A 19,853-nucleotide genomic window follows, 5' to 3' on the forward strand; every position below is an offset into this window, starting at 1 on the left:
GATCAATCAGAAATCAGGAAAGTGGGTCAAATTTAGCTTCTACGTTTTGACCCAAACTAACAAACAAGGCAAGTTAAATAAAAGCATGTAATAATAAAACCGGCCAAGTGCGAGTCGGGCTCGCGCACAAAGGGTTCCGTAGCAGCAAATATAATAAACTTATTATGTCAATTTATACACCTGCCAAAATTACAGTTAAATCAACCTATCTCAAAAACTATAAGAGATACTTTGATCAAACCAAAAATCGTTGAAAGAGTTAATTAGCATGCATCACCTCTATTTTTTTTAGAATTTTATACCCCGTAGTTATAAAAATAGAGGGGGGGACATACTTTTTACGACTTTGAGAGCTGATATCTCAAAAACCGTTCACTTTAAAAAAATTTTTTTAGAAAACTTTATATCATTTTAAAAGACCTTTCCATTGATACCCCACACGGGTATGTACATCGAAAAAAAAAATTTTCATCCCTCAGTTACATGTATGGGGGCCCCACCCCCAATTCTTTTTTTACTATTTAGTGTCATAATTTTGTAGCGGTTCATACAACACATATTCCCATCAAATTTCATCACTGTAGTACTTATAGTTTCCGAGTAAATCGGCTGTGACAGACGGACAGACGGACAGACGGACAGACGGACAGACGGACATGACGAAACTATAAGGGTTCCGTTTTTGCCATTTTGGCTACGGAACCCTAAAAAGCGGTAACACCATACAGATTGAAGATCGAGTAGAGTAGCTGTATATCTCGTACAGCTTTACAAACGAGAGTAGAAAATAATAGGAACGCTGTCAAACCGTTTTGTATGAGACCAGTGAGTATAAAAATATTTCCATTTCTACTCTTTTTAGCCAAGCTGTATGCCTCATGAGACTATAAAAGTGTTTGTACAAGATGAAATATCGTTATTTAGATCCTGCTTAACACGTTTGGTTTATATTTTTCTGTCTATGGTAAATTCATTAAATTGATTTTATAGTTTTTTATCTGTTTAAAGTGCTTGTCAAGTAATATGAGATTATAATTGAGCCTCATTCGACGGTATCTCGTTGGAATAAGGATTATAATGATCAGTTAGCTGAGTGAAGAAGGAACAGTCGCCAATGTGCCTAAATTGATACAATGGATCTCTAACAATTTTAAGTAGCTGCACAGAAACCAAAGCTTATTCGCGTCATTTCCAAAACTCGAAAAATCGTGTTTCTCGGAACCTAAGCTAGATCTGGCTATTTCCTCTAGTTTTACCGCGTAGTATTGTTGAACTACTGGGAATTTTCTTCCCAATAGACTTACTGATAGTAAAGGCTAGGCAATAGGTAGGTTAGGTTTGTTAGGTACCTATAGATACCCGTAGGGCAAACAATGTAGAAATAGGAGCCCGTCGACACAGTTATCGCGTCTGGTTTCGTACAAAAACGCAAAGTCTTACAATCAGTGAGTCTATTGGGAAGAAAATTCCCAATGGTTCAACTGGCAAAACTACGCGGTAAGACTACAGGTCGCCAAATCGATTTTTCACCCCCGAAAACTGCTACATAACAAATTTCAGCGAAATCGTTAGAGCTGTTTCCGAGATAGCCGGTAATTATACAAGAATTGTTAGCTTGATTAAGGGTATTAGATTTTCACAGGCGAGGCTGTCGAAATCTTTGGCAACTTTTATCTTCCTTACTTTTTGCTGACCGTACCTTGGACTGACCCTCACTACCCCCACTACGAGTAGCTGAGCTACACTTTTTCGTCCATGTGAGCCGATTTTTGAGTCTCACGCGTTCGAATTCAGAAAATTGTCACTAATAAGCAAGTCACCGTTTTCAACTGGTATTTTAGTGACAAAATCCCGTATGCGAGATTCAAAAATCACCCCCCAGGTAAGTCGACAGAAAATTTCCTTCTCACAAACTACATGATCACTCGCACTTCCCAGATTTCGTTCACTTCATTAAATATTCCGTGAACTGATCCCCGACGATATGTCAATCATCCATTGACATTTAAACAATTGAAGTCGGTCATCAATATTGTGTTTGTCTACAACTTTCATCAGACGGGAGGTCACAAAACAATTGCAATCATATCAATTGGGTTTAATTTTTGGGGTTCCGTAGACAAGATATTGATAAGCTCAGACAAAAATTGGTATTTATTACAGATTAGCCCAAGGCAAAGACGTGGCCTACGATACGATGGAGTCAGCTCGCCCAGAAGATGCCTGTTCGCCTTAGATTTGAAGGTTTTCGGGTTATATAAGTTTGGAAATATAGGAATGACGGAATGTCTACCAAGTAAGGATGGAAACCGGCCGTGCGCCTGTGCGTTTTCACATTATCCGATCCAATATCGGATGTCGGACCGATAACCTGTACATTACAGGCGCCATCTTGGATTTTTTCTATTAAAATCCTTCCGATATCGGATCGGATAGTGTGAAAACGGTGTAAGAGTCCATGGTAGAATGGGGACAGTGGAATAAGCTCATGTAGCTCTTGAGCACACTCATCGAAGTTGCAACCTACAAAACACCGCCAGACTGGCGAATTAAAAATTAGCCGAAAGAAATTATTTTGAAGTAAAGCCAAAGCACTGCACACTGAGCATTTTGGTTCATTCTTGTCCGTTGTCCCCATTTTAGTCATGAGTCCCTACATAGTCCTCAGCAATCGCGGTGATACAATATGTGCATACATTTCACAGATATTATTCTTAATGCTATAACGAGCATTTATCTCTGAGAGCCTAGCCAATTGTAGATATTTTTTATTTTTACTTTATCGTAACTCATGGTACGCATAACTCGTGAAAATAGTCACACGTCACAAGACTATTAGTGGCATTTGGTTTCCCATAGATAGGTTACTTTTATTTATATTCGTTTTTAACGCTTGCTATCCTCGATAATAGAAAAACTCATGTTTGTACATACATATAATCACGCCTGTATTCCTATAAAGGGGGCAGAGCACATGAAACTACTCAAGTTTCAGTGCCACTCTTAGCAGTTAAAGGGTTGAGAGGAATCGAAATTATAGACGTTAACTTATTAATTAAACTTTCGGGAGACTCACGTTATATCGCTTCTGTTGCGACATGTTTCGGGCCAATTTTGGAGGCCCCTCTTCAGGCATATAGGAGTTTACGCGACGGCTAAACTTCGAGCGCTAAAGAGGGGCCTCCAAAATTGGCCCGAAACTTATCGCAGCAGTACAACCGTAGATTCATTAAATATTTGAAAAACAAAATTGTGACATTTGACATTGCGATGACAATTTACTTGAATATTATCTCAATTCTGTTATTTAAATAGGTACCCGCAAACCCGCAGCTAATATGAGAGACTGTAGGTATTTGTGTGTAGAATTGTCCAATACTATAATTGTTAATTCTAAATGCGATGAATCGCTAAGCTACAGCAACTTAAGCGTCGTTCAAGAGGAAAAGCATTGTTTTCGATTATGCACACGTACTGGTGCAATTGCAATAATTCTCAACTGCGAAAAGTTATAAGTATACCTCGATAATTGACGCATAAGCCCTTTTGTTGGGTCAATTGAATGCTGGCGCGAGCCAAATATGAATGAAGTTAACAATTATGTAACCTACGTAGTATGACTAAACAGTTATTTCAGACTGTAGGTAAGTGTAACAGCCATTCAGAGTGTGTTGACTTGTTGAGTTATCAATTCCTTATATTACGAGATAAACAATTTTTTTTTTTTTGGAAAAATTTCGTTTTTGGCACAAGCTTTTATCGCCGACTGTACCTAACTTTCTTTCAACAGTCATCTACTGCTCTATTTGCTCTCCAAGATGTTTCTAAAAACCCCTTAGGTATTCGATGGGGATACGACGTTTAATAACATCAGAGTTTCTATGACCACCTTTCTACTCCATCATCAGATCAGCTCCATGATACCATAATATTGCAACGTAACGTGATTTACATATGTGTGCAAATTTAAGCTCAATCGGAAACCGGGAAGTGGGTCATATCATATCATATCATATCATATCATTTATTGCATACACATGTGTTTACAATAGGTGTTTTTATAGATTAGGTCACAACATGCACCCGTCAGGGTATAGCAACATAGAAAACTTACATACTAGATTCAAACATACTAGATTCAAGTCAAATTTAGCTTCTACGTTTTGACCCAAACTAACATACTAACAAGGCAAGGAAGTAGAATAAAAGTTTGTAAAAATAAGTACATAAAACCGGCCAAGAGCGTGTCGGGCCACGCTCAGTGTAGGGTTCCGTAGTTTTCAGTATTTTTCTCAAAAACTACTGAACCTATCAAGTTCAAAATAATTTTCCTAGAAAGTATTTATAAAGTTCTACTTTTGTGATTTTTTTCATATTTTTTAAACATATGGTTCAAAAGTTAGAGGGGGGGGGACGCACTTTTTTTTCCTTTAGGAGCGATTATTTCCGAAAATATTAATATTATCAAAAAACGATCTTAGACAACCCTTATTCATTTTTAAATACCTATCCAACAATATATCACACGTTGGGGTTGAAATGAAAAAAAAAATCAGCCCCCACTTTACATGTAGGGGAGGGTACCCTAATAAAACATTTTTTTCCATTTTTTATTTTTGCACTTTGTCGGCGTGATTGATATACATATTGGTACCAAATTTCAGCTTTCTAGTGCTAACGGTTTCTGAGATTATCCGCGGACGGACGGACGGACGGACGGACGGACGGACGGACGGACGGACGGACGGACGGACGGACGGACGGACGGACAGACAGACAGACAGACAGACATGGCGAAACTATAAGGGTTCCTAGTTGACTACGAAACCCTAAAAAAGTCAGTAAGGTGCTAAAAAGCTGGATCATTGAAAAGTCGTAGCACTGAAAAATTCTATCCATTTTATCATCATCATCCTCCTTGCGTTATCAGTAGTGTCTGTCTGTCTGTCTGTTTGTCTGTATGTCTGTCTGTCTGTCTGTGTGTCTGTCTATGGCATCGTAGCTCCCGAACGGATGAACCGATTTAGATTTAGTTTTTTTTTGTCAGTAAGCTGAGTTAGTCGGGAGTGTTCTTAGCTATGTTTCATGAAAATCGGTCTACTATGTCGCCGTCGAGGGTTTTTTCAAAATTTTAATTTTGTGGTTAGGTTATGTTATACTTACACGGGAGCAACTATCTTTTGTCCGTTTCTATAGCCGATAGCTCATAGCTTTGGTGGGACCAGTGCCACTTGGCTTGGCAAGTTACATAGGTACAGTCAGCCAAAAAAGTGGTTTACCACTTTTCGACCTTGTGTTTCCAATAGAGTCGAAAAGTGGTTAACCACTTTCTTGGCTGACCGTACATGTATGTAAGTCTAGATTTACATAATGCTACAATTACTATAATATCTGCATCCGCCGTCTCCAGACAAAGCATCATTCTTATATTGCTGTTCAATGGCGTATGTCGTGTTTGTTATTAACGATGTGACGGCCTTATTCCAAAACGTTACTGAATTATTTACTTTGAATTTGTAATTTTTATTTTTCAGATTTGCGATATTTTTGTATAATTTCCACTCCAAATTACGAAGACTTTATTCTAAGGGGGAAATACATACATATTTAGTTATCCTATCGTCGTTGATCCTAACCTATCCTATTATTCCTAATTATACGAGTTGAAATAACTTCTTCTTCGTCAACCTAGCATTTTCCCGGCCTAGCGCCAAGTTCCGCTTTCCTTGCTCTTTCTTCTTTTAAGTTAACTAATTTAAAAAAATATAAACTTTGTATTTGAGAAAAATATGGATAGTTAAGTGTAGGTATATAATATAAATGGCTGTCCCCAAAATCCATTTTAGGGAAATCTTATTGAAATATTTTTCTTTGCAACAATCGTTACAAAAATTAATTTATAACTCAGAATAAGGACGCGTTGTACCCACGCCCAATAATCCGACCATTTCATGCTCGATTACTTCCAAATTAGAATCTACATACACTAGAGGTTACCGTGCAAAGTCATCAAAGACAACTTGAAAACTAAACTATTAAAATAAATACTATATTGTTTTTAAAACTAAATTAGAGCAGGTAATCTTCCCCAGTAGAAAAAATGCGTTAGATACACTTATTTGTTGTCATGTTATAGGTTTTTTTTTATCTATAAATGGCCACAGACTAGCTGAGACGAAGACGTACAATGGAACGAGCTCATCTAATAGGTTGCTGGGGTTATATGAGCTAGGAAATATAGCCGCCGCCGGCAAGGAACTCCTTGGCAGTGCGCATAAGAAAAGAAGAGGCAAAAAAATATGTAGGTAGGTATACAGTATGACTCAAGTATGAGTGTCGTTCCTTGCTTAAATGGTTATAATGACCCTTCTCCGATTAATAAATAGCCTATTAAATAACCTGTTTATAATGTTCACATCTTTAATTTCTAAATCACTGAATTGATAGGAAATATGTTTTTGATTTGGCTGAATCTCGGGACTCCTGAGAAAAGTTGGAACTTTACACTTATTGGAATGTTTCCGCAGATTCCGTACTAAAGCAGTTTTTTTAGGTACTGTGTATTTTTAGTACGCTGATGTCTAAAGTGTCTAGACGCGATAAAAATCATTTTAGCGGTATCACGTCATAGATTAAATTATCAATTTAGTCTCCAAACATTTAATTGAGAATTAACTAGACACCATGCGCCAAAGCGATGCACAAGTTACGTCCATCGCTTACCCAAAGATTTATAAAGGAAACTAGTATAAATAGACCTGTGCCCAATGTGTGTGTAATACCTGTGCCTGTGTCACAATGTGTTGTATATAATTGTGGTCTTGAACGGCTAGCACAAACACAATAAAATTAAGACTTTAGTACCTACTCGTGCAAGAGGAGTTTCAATTACCTCATCCTCCTTGCGTTATCCACGCACTTGCAATCGCCACGCCTAATGGGAGCATGGGGTCTGCTTTGAAGATTTGTCGTAGGCACTAGTTTTACGAGTTTCAATTAGGACCTTCCTCCTACATTCACAAATATCTGAACACAACAAAACACTAATATTACCATATTATAATAGTTCGCCCCGAGCGGGGATCTCGCATCAAGCATTACCATCTAGATTTGATGAGAGCATGCTCCGTATTGGTTTTGATCCGGAATAGGCAATATTAGGCCACATTAATTATAATTTCATGACTTAGCTGAGCTAGGCGAGAGTTTCTGGGAAACGCCCAGTTGTGAAGGACGAATATCTCAGTTATGAAGGAGACGCTTAGAGCAAAAGCTGCAAGGAAATTGGAGCCACATTATTGGTTAGAAAGTCGCTGATTTATATTAAGCTCAAGCTTGCATTGGTTCACACGACGCAATGTACACGATCGCCTAATAGCACAGCTCCAGTCGCAGCACTAATTCACTTACCATTTACAGCTAAAATGAATCCCATAACGGATTAAATGAACATGACGTCATAGGGATAAATTTGGACCATTCCCACGTCACGGCTCGAAATGGGAGTACAAAGTACAATTACATATTATCTACCACCATCTACTGTTTACTCGACGGTTTTTAAACCCTGTTTATAAACGTATAAGAACTACAAGTAGTCAATCAAATTGGTATTAGTATAATGGCGAGGTCGTGTACCAAAAAAGGACACAGTTTGTGCTTATAAGGTGAACTAAATTAGTCGAGCAAGATAAATGTACGCGGCTTGGTAAGTACTTTAAACATAGACATAGAAAAAGTAGACCGAGGGGTCCGAGGGTATTGAGCAGGAACTAAATAAGCTTATGAAGAATACCATATACTGAAAGAGACAGATATAGCTCTCCTCTACTCGATATTCAATCAGTACCGCTTTATCTCTCCAAATTTACGAAAATCGTATGAGCATTCGGTGTCCAGCTGGTCATCAGACATATTCTGTCGTAATAGAGATGTGAGATGTGGTACCGTGATGACGTCACATAGGTACCCATTATCTAAGGGTATCTTTAATCTATGCTTTAGAGCTTTTTTGTAGTTTGATTAGACGTTGATGTGTTGTGTCATCGCTAATATAAGGGTCAAAAGGTGCTAGTACACAATTGCTGAAGTTTACACACGGATGTAGCCCTTTACTGGGCAGGGTCACGCAGGGATATTATATTGCGTCGCTTATGTTACAATTTACATACCTACTTATTTAAAAGACTGGTAAGATCACAAGGTAAGATGAAGCGAGCGAATTTAGGAATCTTCAGATCAATTACAAGAAAAACAACATTCTGGTAGATTTCTGCAAAATAGAGGTTTCCAAAGCGCCTACAACGAACAATTAGAGTCATAACTATGTGATGCCAACTAGCAGCGCAGGCACAAAGTGCCAGGAAATAGTCGTCAAAACACTTGAAGTTCTGTGCGACTGTCCAACTGTTCTCCTCCGACCACACACACGGGACGCATTTCTCAACTCTTTCTCGTCATATTTTGTGATCTGTTTCGATGATTATGGGATTTGTTTCTAGATATCATTTTTGGAAATTTTTCAAAGTTACAAAGCCATAAGGATGCCTCAGGTCTACATCATAAACCCATTAAGACGCTACAGGAGCGAAAATACTAAAATAGAAAGAAGCCCTCCTTTCAATTTGGGAATTTTAGTTAAATATACCTACTAGTATTATTAACTAGATTTATCGAAAAAAAATTGTCCATTCAGAACAACTCAGTTAAAAGATATTGCGAAAAAATCTTTAAAATCGAGGCTCCGCTCTCGACTGTTTCTTCCTTCAAAACTTAATCAATCGTAACGAAATTTGAGAATCTGAATAACAATGAAATTATCTGTGTCGGACCGTTTGGTTTTTTGCGCCATAATCAATAAGGCCGTTTTTGGATTTTTTTTATGGGCTCCAGCGTCTTTAAAAAACAGAATATCAAAAAATTCAAAAGGGTCCACACAGATAAAAATAATAATAATCTGTGTTGAAAACAACAATGTTCTATCTTCAAAAACCAGGGAGGAAATAGTCGAGAGCATTTGTATGGAAAATTGACCCCTCCTGTGTCGTCTTAAATAAAAGCGTAACACTCCGATTTTTTATATTAATAAGGACAGCAGGGATTTGTCCCGTTACATCAAATCGTATAATAAATATATTAATAATCTAGGACACGAATGTCAACACGACGCTTCACGCGCACTGAGTTTAAATATTAATCAATTACTTCCACTTTGGTAATTCTTATTCTCTACACAGACCACATAAACATCAATATGTTAATCGTATATGACACGTGTGTATTTAATATGTAAATGTATGATATTTCTAGAAACAGACAAGTCATGTTACGGACTGAAAAATAGAACATTATTTGGTTCGTCGCTAAAACTACGAGTACCTATTTTATTTATTATTGCGTATTGATAAATTTATTGTTAAGTAGGAAATATTAGCTAGGAACGATGTATAATCGTATATAATCGTTAGGTACAGGAAACACCAAATTCTACTCATAGCTTATTTATTTTATTTATAGAGGTACTCGTACTGTAGTGATATATTGGAGGCGAGTAGGTTGCCAGAACGCAAGTATGGTCTTAAATCATAGACTTCAAAGTATGTAGGTACATATTTTAAGTTTGGGTACATTTTAAGAATTATAAGCAAGAACAATAATGCTGGACAACAGTGCCTACACCACGATGTGGTGGCAAGTTAAAGAACTTAGTAGACTCCCTATAATTGTTAAGGATGATGATGTTATTTTAAGGATGATGTCCGGAGTTTTTACACAGCATCCCATTTCTTTTTCATGACAACCCTGTTTATGGAATAGAACATTACTATGTATACTCGTATAGTTACACTATCCAATATAAACACGGCCTAATTGCAAGACTAAAGTCTAGACTTGTCTAACGTTTAGACACTAGACACGGCTAGACACTAGACAGTTTCTGTCAGACCATGACTTCCGCGTCGTGTCGCTGACACAGCCCAATTACTTGACACAAAACACTTTGGCGAAGACGAGTTAATTGTATAGACAGCGGAGTGTTTTCGCAGACCATAGTCCGTTACTTTACGTTCCAGTCTTCGGAGAGGGGTAAGAAATAACGCGAGCACTGCCTTCGACTGGCAACCGCAGAATGCAAGCCGTGGCCCCGGGCGCCCTGTCCACTCATGGAAGCGGTCCGTCGAAAATGAGCTACGAGCGGCTGGTTTGAGCTGGAGAGAGGCCACAAGGGTCGCTGAAGATAGGAAGTCGCGGCGCGAGCTTGTGAAGGCCCTTTGTGCCTTAGGACTACAACATAGTCCGTTGGCCAGGTCACCTTGAAAGGATGGGTGAAGATCGGGCAGTCAAAGGGGCCTACTTGGGGGACCGAATGGACGCACTCTTGGCGGCCACCCAAAATATCGTTGGGCGGACAGAGTGTAGGTAGACCTCCGTGAGCTCAGCGTCGCGTCGGCGATAGCTGGCTGTCTGTTACTTGGTCGCTACTGATCGGTCACGGCGAGCGCCCGCGCTTATATCAGTGCAAATACTAGGAAGGCTGGCGACTGCGAGTCGTCTTGTAATGGATGTCTATAGGGGTTGGTCTGTGTTGTTACGTTATGTTGTTTTCATATTTTCATTAAGTGAACATTATTTAGTATACAATTATGAACCTCCAGGTCTTTTGTAGCTATCACAGAGAACCTCCTATAGAGTAGCAATCTTGTATATTTTGTTCGCGATACGAGTCACCAGTGTTTGGAGTGCCAGGAGCGGGCGGGGAATGTGTTAAGCGCGCTGTGATTGGCCGTTTCAAGGACGGCGGGCAGTCGCGCCAGATGAAAAGGGCCAATGTAAGTTGACCTATGCCGGCTCTGAATAAATTATAAATATGACTTATTTGTGGAATGTAATGCCGTCTGTTTTTAAATTTGAGCTTCTTGTTACTTTTCCACACCATTTCACACTACAGGTGGACATCTTTAAGGCATCAAAATACCCTTTTCCAATTTTTTAGTGCGAAAAACACGCGCTGCTTTCGGGTCTGTTACTTGGTCGATACTGATCGGGCACGGCGAGCGCCCGCGCTTATATCAGTGCAAATACTAGGAAGGCTGGCGACCGCGAGTCGTCTTGTAATGGATGTCTATAGGGGTTGGTCTGTGGTAGCTATTTTCTTTTTTTTTTGCAGTACATTTTTGTATTGCCAATATATAATGTGTTTATGTGACTGTTTGGTTTCTGAATAAACTAAAAAAAAAAAAATTTTAAGCGTTTATGCATCTGGCTACTCTATTATCTGAAGGTGTGGTGTCCAAAAATAAACAACTTGTATGTATTTTCTACAAAACGCTAAAAGCACAGTAGGTACTTACATGTTGTAGTTAAGGTATGTTATATTTATATGCCCTGCTTGACTGCTTGAAGACAAGTGGCATGAAACGCTTAACTTCTGGCTATAGAGAAATAGTATTAACGGTGACCAGTCTTCATACTTTATTTGTCTTTGTCTCTTGAAACAATTACCATACATTGTAAGCTTTAGACTATGTACAACAAAATATTAAACGCGGTGGAATACATTCAATATATTGTTCTAATGTTGTAAGGATCCACGCTACAGCCACGAATTTTGACTAAGGTGTAAAGTTTGTGAAAGGCTTGTAAAGCTAGAAGCTTGTCTGTACATGGTACTTTTTGACAGGCCAGCCATATAATCAAATGATAATTCACGATATTTGACGCGTGATTGTCGCTAGATGTCACTTAACTATGCCTATACAAATAACCCGCATTTACTGATGTATAGAGTTACAACTCTTCCCTTACTTATTCCTCTACGATAGGAAGGGACAAACGAACATTGCGGCCATGTTGCGGAATTTCATAAGAACTATATTCTTCATATTCTACTGAACTAGGCTTGTGTAGGACATGTACTAATAGTACAAAAGACACGATTCCCTGCACTGTACTAGACCGAACTACTCCCAAATGATTCTGCTCTCTAGTACATTTAGTACACTCACACACGCGCAACAGAATGGGAGCGAAAGGAGCGAAGAGCCGAGGAATGACAATGACAGCAAAGCGATCCGTGTGATCCTACCGAAACCGACCGAGAGCGCGCGAAAACGGCCGATCAGCTCTCGGCTAGTACGAGCGAACGTTACTGTACGCCATATGCACAATTTATCTCTCGCTCTCTCGGTGTACTACTGTCCTAAATGTCCTAAAAGAACGAACTAGTACACTTCGGAGATCGTACTAGTTGGGAGCGATCTTTTCAGTGAACGAGCAGGCACAACTCTATACTGAACTGTCATCGCATACATCAGAATAACAGCGCCATCTTGGCAATAGTCATAATTATATTTCTAGTCAATCTTTAACTTCTTATTGTACAGGCCTTGTCACCATGTAGGCGCCATTTTAACGCTAATCTTAAACGATGACAGTAATCTGCAGCATAAACGTACACAAATAAAGGTACCAATGAGCCGTGAACTAAATTGTCTGCAAACATAAAACCATGTCGTAAATTGTTCTCAATTTAGTCTAGGTATGAGTCAGACTGGGTCCAGATCTAGATTTCTGCATCTCATATTTGAAACAATGCAGCGCGAGTTAACTGTAGCGTCTCTAACTACCCTAGGTAGGTATAATGTAAAATACCCTATAATGGACGATGATGACATTATGAAACAATTATTTAAACTTTCACGATTATTACACATAATTACTTTTAAAATCGGGACTTAATCGCGTATGACTACATATTAAACTGACCTCCAACGTTTCAGGGACAGCGTTGTCCCCGTGGTCTCGGAGAAGACTGGCTTGAAATGACATCAACACCTTGTGACAGCGCGTTGGAGGTCAATTTAATATGTAGTCATACGCGATTAAGTCCTGATTTTAAAAATAATTATGATGACATTATTGACAAAACAAACACAAATCCTTAAAAATAAGTATCTAAAAACTAACGGCATTGTACCATAAACAGGAGTCATAGAGCTTCTTCTTTCTATTTCTTTTCTTAAGGATTATTGTTGTATGAATATTATTTTTTTAAACCATTTAAATCTTGACGTGTAAAATGGCTTTACAAATAAATGAGTATAAATATAATTATATTGTATTTTAATAAAATTAAAGCACAGCTTATTAAGCCCTTTCCCGACTAGTCCCTTTTAAGGCCCGGCGCTCGCGCATCCGACTGTCGTCATCCTCACGCGCCGTGAATGCTGATCAGAACCGGCGCCGGCACAAAGGTACGACGGACGACTTTTTGTCCGGGTTTAAGGACGGGTACACATGTGTGAAAGAATTAGAAAGAATATTGATAGCGCTTGCATTTTTGTTAATAAAATCGGTGGGAATTCGCCCGAACTCCTGAAAGTCCAGGAGGTACTATAATTAACCTAGCACTCTATCCTTTTTAAGAATCCTGGATACTGTACCATCGAGGATTCGGCGGCAAATAAAGAACTTGGAATTTGAAATATTTCCCTCATATTTGTATTTTACATAAATATGGTTAAGTTTAAACTGGTAAATAGGAAGAGACTTTTAGAGGACTTATTTTGGCTTTCAACTTTAAACTCCCGAACTATTGTATTATGAAACTACAATATTGATATTGACTCATTAAACACTTGCTACGGAACAGGACAGCAATCATATTTTTGAAGCCTGCTTTCAGTTTGGGTCAAAACGTAGAAGCTAAGTTTGACCCACTCCCCGGTTTCCGATTGAACTGAAATTTTGCACACATATGTTAAACCACGTGACAATGCATCATGGAGCTGATGGTATCATGGAGCTGATCTGATGATGGAGCAGAAAGGTGGCCACAGGAACTCTGTTATGAAACGTCGTATCCCCATGAAAAAAGGGGTTATTAGAAACGTCTCGGAGAGCAGTAGATAACTGTTGAAAAAAAGGTACAGTCGGCGATAAAAGCTTGTGCCAAAAATATTTTTTTTGCAATCAAACTTATTCTACAGAGAAGATCACAGTTCTATAATATAAAAGCGTTTTTTGAGCGTTCTATTAGTCTCCAATCTGTACCCAGCTTTACACCTTAGTACTATATGGCAGGATCTCTTTCACCACCCTGCCACCCTGGTGGCATTCCTCTACCGGTGTTAAGTATAACTAATTACAGTCACGGCTGCTTTTACTACTCTCTATTTATACTATGAGTGATATTTGTAATTTTATGTGCGTACTTAGAAGCACGTGTGCTTGCAACATTCGTCTAATTTAATCTTTGAGAGACAGGCTAAACTAAAGTTGACAAGCATTTTGATACCAGACTTCGAGAATTGACTTGCAAATGATGATTTTCAAACATTGATTTATTTATTTATTTAATTCAGACATCAAATGGTCCAAGAAATGTGTTAGTTAAGTCACTTATTATCTATATATCGCTAGTCGCTTATTATATTAACACTCACGCAAAAATAGTCGAAAATCGCTCTCGGTAAGCAGTTTTATTATATTAATTTTAAAAATTGAAATTGCTTTCTTTTATTTTATGTTTTATACTTAAGTAGTAGACGGTGTTTTCCTTGTATCCCTACACTAATAATTTTGTGGTTCACTGGGGGGCAAAAGTTTTTCTTCTGAATGAGACTAGCTCAGGACTAGGACAAGTAGGATACTGGAAGAGAAATCTATGCTCAGAAAAGGGCGATAAAGGGCTGATTGATACAGTGAGTGTAATTTTCCGTAAACTTCTCGATATAAAGTAACGAGTTAAAAACTCGTGGTAACTGGCTCAAGCTACACTGAATTGTCCCCATGTCTCCTTGACACATCATAACAATAATTATGCGTACCCATTTAATGTCGGAAGGACAATAACCGTAAAGATAGCATCACTGCTAATTGGGAACGCCTGGATTCTGACACTAAAACAGTTATAGGTTATTCGCATGCCAGTGCCACACTTTTAAGGTGCCGTAGGTTCAGAATATAGTTTTTGAAGAGCTCTTATAGTACGGTGACGGATTTTAATTGTTGAACCGACTCATGTATGCTGTAGAGTGCTGTAGAGTGTAGATTGAGTGGACGAACTAAGTTCGACCCGCGCTGGTGTTAAGTAGGTGCCATTAAACTTCGTTACTTATTGTTGATCCACTTCTAGCTCAGTTTATACTGGACATCTCATAGTTCAGCATAGTTAAGCTAAGACGGCTCCAGTATAAAATAAGCTAGATGGGGATCAAAAATTGAAGTCCGTGACTGTACAGTTGCCAGAATGTAAAACCGAGGCCTTTTCTAGACGCTAATACCTACATCGAATAAAATACATATTTATTGACGTTCGTAACTACTTTTTCCCCACACTAGCTCGGAAACACGTGTTTTGTCCTTTAATACCAGCGGGTAAAAACGCATTTTTTCCACTAGTGGGTAAAGAAATTTGACCTTGAATAAAGTCAAAGTAACTGCTTTAAAGTTTATAAAAGTAGGTGAATCTAGTAATAAAGATGATTTACCACCTGCGGAACTACTGGAAGCAGTGATAAATGCATTTTTTGCGTTGTAGTTTCCTCGCTATAGTGAGGGGAAAAGTTTTGTGTTACACTCGGGTGCAAATATATTTTACTTCTCGTGTGTTAAAAAACTCGCAAGTTCAGGATTCTATTCTCGAACCTCAACTATAGAATCCTTTCATGGCACGTTTTTCAATTCCACACTCGGCGTTAAAATACAACTTTGCCCCCTTGTATATAACAAATAACTATAAAAGTTCGTAACAATTTAAGCCAAAGGAGTGTGTATTTGTGTAATGCCTTTCAAAATGAACAGCATCTATCATCTACTCTACTAAATTGAAATTCTACACTTGAACAGAACCTAACTAAACCTACAGAACCTTAAGAGGGGGTCGTACGAAATCCTCGAAAAGTGCATTCGGCGTTTAACAAATGCTGCTCACATTTCTAAATTAAATGAAATAAAATAAATGTAGTTATTATCTTAAAGAGTGTGTCTACAACTTTTGACTATTCACAATCTCCAATTATTAACGGTGTAATAACTAAACCCACACAAAGTTGACCTAAAATGAGAAAAACGTATGTCGCCGTTTAGTAAACTTTGTTAAAAAAATTCAATACCCTAGTTATAACATTATGTGATTCTGAAAGCCAGATAAATGGACTACAAGTTTTGAGGTTTTTTATATTTTTCCTCTCAAAGGCAACAAAGAAATTTTACCTTAAATTTAAACTATCGTAAAATTTCCATACATTCGCCATTGCTGTCAGAATTCTCCTTTCGATTAGATGCCGTGAGCGGCTCATCGGAGGCAGACGTGTCGCCGGTCGCTCCGCGTTGACAATTAAATTTGACAAATATTTTGACAGAAAATCGTGTACGTACACGAAAAACCATACCAGTGTAAAACTGTGCTCAAAATAAATAGGGTAAGTCGATAATGTCAGGTGGAGATCCAATCTCATTTAAAGTGTAAAGGTGCATTGGCTTGTGCATCAAAAATAAATAAAAATATATCACATTATTAAAGAAAATAACGAACACAACCGAATGAGTATAAATGATTTCATTCTAGTTCGGTTAAATTGAAAAGAGTTTCATGTTTTCTTTTACTCATTGGAATAAATTTTCATTACGCTGGTATTAACAGTACGTCATTTTAAAAATATATATGACAGCACCTACGTCAAATTCTGTCAACCAGGTTGTATGTAAACAATTATAATTTAATTTATTTTTACATATTTAGATACTTATTAATCGATTCTTACTTAGAATAGAAGAAAGGGAAATGCGGGCGGGTATATAAGTACCTATTTATTAAATACAATATTCCGTATGGTGTGCTTCTGGTTCAAATTTTTATATAAAAAAAGTTTTAATTTCATTAGAGATTACCCTGTGCATACCACGAACACGTAAGTAACCGTAAGTTCATCGTTGTTTAGAAAGTAACGCTCGTCTTGAATGGCACTTCTCCATTCAACTAGTCCAGATGTTCATGGAACAGTCACCAGCATACGTATATGACTATGAACGGCCGTGACAATATATCCGATTCTCTATAGAGGCCATAAGTATATGACGACATATTCCCGGCAAAAAATTGTGATGCTTCGTGACCGGCAAAAACATATTAGTCTCTCTTTCTAGCGTCTCGCGAGCGTAGCGTCGGGCCAACTGTATGGAAAAAGACGCCGCGTCGCGTCGGCGCGGCTTAGCCATACAGTTGGCCCGACGCTACGATCGCGAGACGGTAGATGTGGGAGGGTCCTTATTCGTATAAATATCTGATCGGGTCGCTTAAAAATATTTGTTTCCTTATAAAAATCTAAATTACACTCTCACTCGCATAATTATCTATCCATTGTTAAAGCAAATATATATCGTACGGGCTAGAAATCATTAATATGTAATTAAAGTGCAATAACAAACCCTACCTTAGTTGCCTTAGAGCGGTAAATTGTATGAGGTGATTTGACATCTCACGAAACACGTGCAGTATTATATTGTCATTGCATATGTCTGTCTCATCTGTTCTTAAACTATGACAACTAAACTTATTACAAATCTGATATCAGAAGCCTTTTTTACAAGCTTTTATTCAACTTGCCTTGTTAGTTTGGGTCAAAACGTAGAAGCTAAATTTGACCCACTTTCCGGTTTCCGATTGAGCTGAAATTTTGCACACATATGTAAATCACGTGACAATGCAATATTATGGTATCATGGAGGTGATCTGATGATGGAGCAGAAAGGTGGTCAGAGGAACTCTGTTATGAAACGTCGTATCCCCATTGAGTAAGGGGTTTTTAGAAACATCTCGGAGAGCAAAAGATGATTGTTGAAAGAAAGGTACAGTCGGCTAAGGTAAGCTTGTGCAAAAAATGAATTTTTTGCAAAAAAAAATTATTATAAATTGGGAGGTGTAATTTTTTATTATCTCTGCATTTCATTGAGAAGAAAAACCGGCCAAGAGCGCGTCGGGTCACTGTCAGTGTAGGGTTCGGTAGTTCCAGGGAAAATAATATATTTATAGTTAGGGGCATGAAAATGTCTGTCAAAGTTGGCATTTAAATTTATTGTATTATTTACTCATTTTAACTTTATTTTTGTGTAAAATTTTGCTCAGAATTGTGTATACCTTTGTAGAGCATTGAATGTAGTGTATACCTACACTTCTAAAGTTTATGTTCCATACATACTTACTACAATTTTATTTTCATTGACAGACGATTTCAATTTCAATTTCAATTTGATGGATAAATATCCGCGGCCTGAGGGGTGAATAGGATCAGGAATGGGGGGAATCGGGTCGCAAAGGGGGTGAATAGGTGTACGAAGGGGGTGATTAGGGTTGGAAGAGGGGTAAATTGGGATGTGTGGTCAATGGTTGTCAAATTGTATAAAAGATATATAACTTACCTAAAGTGATGTTTTTATGAATGACCTCTCTGTATATGGATGCAATTTATAAGTCAAAGTATTGCTTCGTAGTTAGACTAGATACAAGAAATCAACATTTAGAAATGTTAATTACACTTCTGTCAACCTCCACGTTTCACCCATGACTGCTATAATATAAATGGATTACTTTAAAATAAAAATCATAAGTATGAAACTATACAACTATGGAAGAAATAAAATTATTTTATTGAATAATTTTTGATTTGTTCTTTTTCAAGTTTATATAAATAATAAATTCTCAATTCGCTCAAAGGTTGAAAGAGACACCTTATAGGGATAAGTTCGCCTTTGTACACCATAACTATACTGTATTTATATGTCCTAACTTGTCTTATGTACAATAAAGTGTTCACATACATACATACATAAATTGAAATAGATATCATACACGAAAGAAAAAACGACAAGGCCTACTGATGGCCGAGCCGGGAATCGAACCCGGGTCTTCAGCTTACGCAGCTAACGTCATTACCACTAGGCCACCCGCCCGCCGTGTGGTACCTAACGAAATTTCTCTAGTGTATATTATCTCTGATAGGCACATTTTGACCACCTCGTATATGAATCTTATAAGGTCCATTTGCACCAACCACTTAACTCAGGGTTAGTGGGCTGTCAACTGTCAAATTCCATGTAAAATAGTGGGTTAACCCTCAGGTTAATCCTCCATCTTCGTTGGTGCAAGTGGCACTTAGAGGATTACGGTATAGCGAGAGACATGGCTGGTTCGATTCCCGGCTCAGCCACCAGGGGGCCTTGTTGTTCTTACTTTCGTGCGTGATATCTATTTCAATGTATAAGCATGAAAACTATTGAAATATTTTCAAATAAGTAATTTTTACTAACTCCCAGCCGAAGATCAGCACTGATGAAGAGGCACCAAAGAAAACACGTCCGTTCCATACAAGATTTATTAGCAGAGAGCGAAAATATAAACCTATCCACAATCAGTCGGTGCCTATAATTACTAAACTACCCACATATGTCACAAATTTATTTCAAAAAAACTTAATGTCATTATCAGTTTACCGTTAATAATTGTGGGGTTTGAAATTGGACCAGAAGTGATATTAAAAAAAAACTATACATTTATAACCTTTTGAATTTTGGAAGTCGGTTAAAAAATCTGGCCAAATTAGAATCTTTTTTCGCACAATTGTAAACCTAAATTATCTTTACTAGTTACCTCTAAAATACTAAATGAAATGACATCTATTGCGACTTAAGTAGTTTGCATAAATTAGTAACCCAATTCATCTAGAGACGGCGCTGCAATTTGGGCTACTTAGTACATCGTTTTCTAAAGATTTTGGGTACATGGGGTCGGAACGGGTATGAACTACCGTAATTTGTGCTGAATAAGACCAAAACCGACTTTTGAACGTCGATAG

This window comes from Leguminivora glycinivorella, chromosome 15 (assembly GCF_023078275.1).
Source record: "Leguminivora glycinivorella isolate SPB_JAAS2020 chromosome 15, LegGlyc_1.1, whole genome shotgun sequence".
NCBI lineage: Eukaryota > Metazoa > Arthropoda > Insecta > Lepidoptera > Tortricidae > Leguminivora > Leguminivora glycinivorella.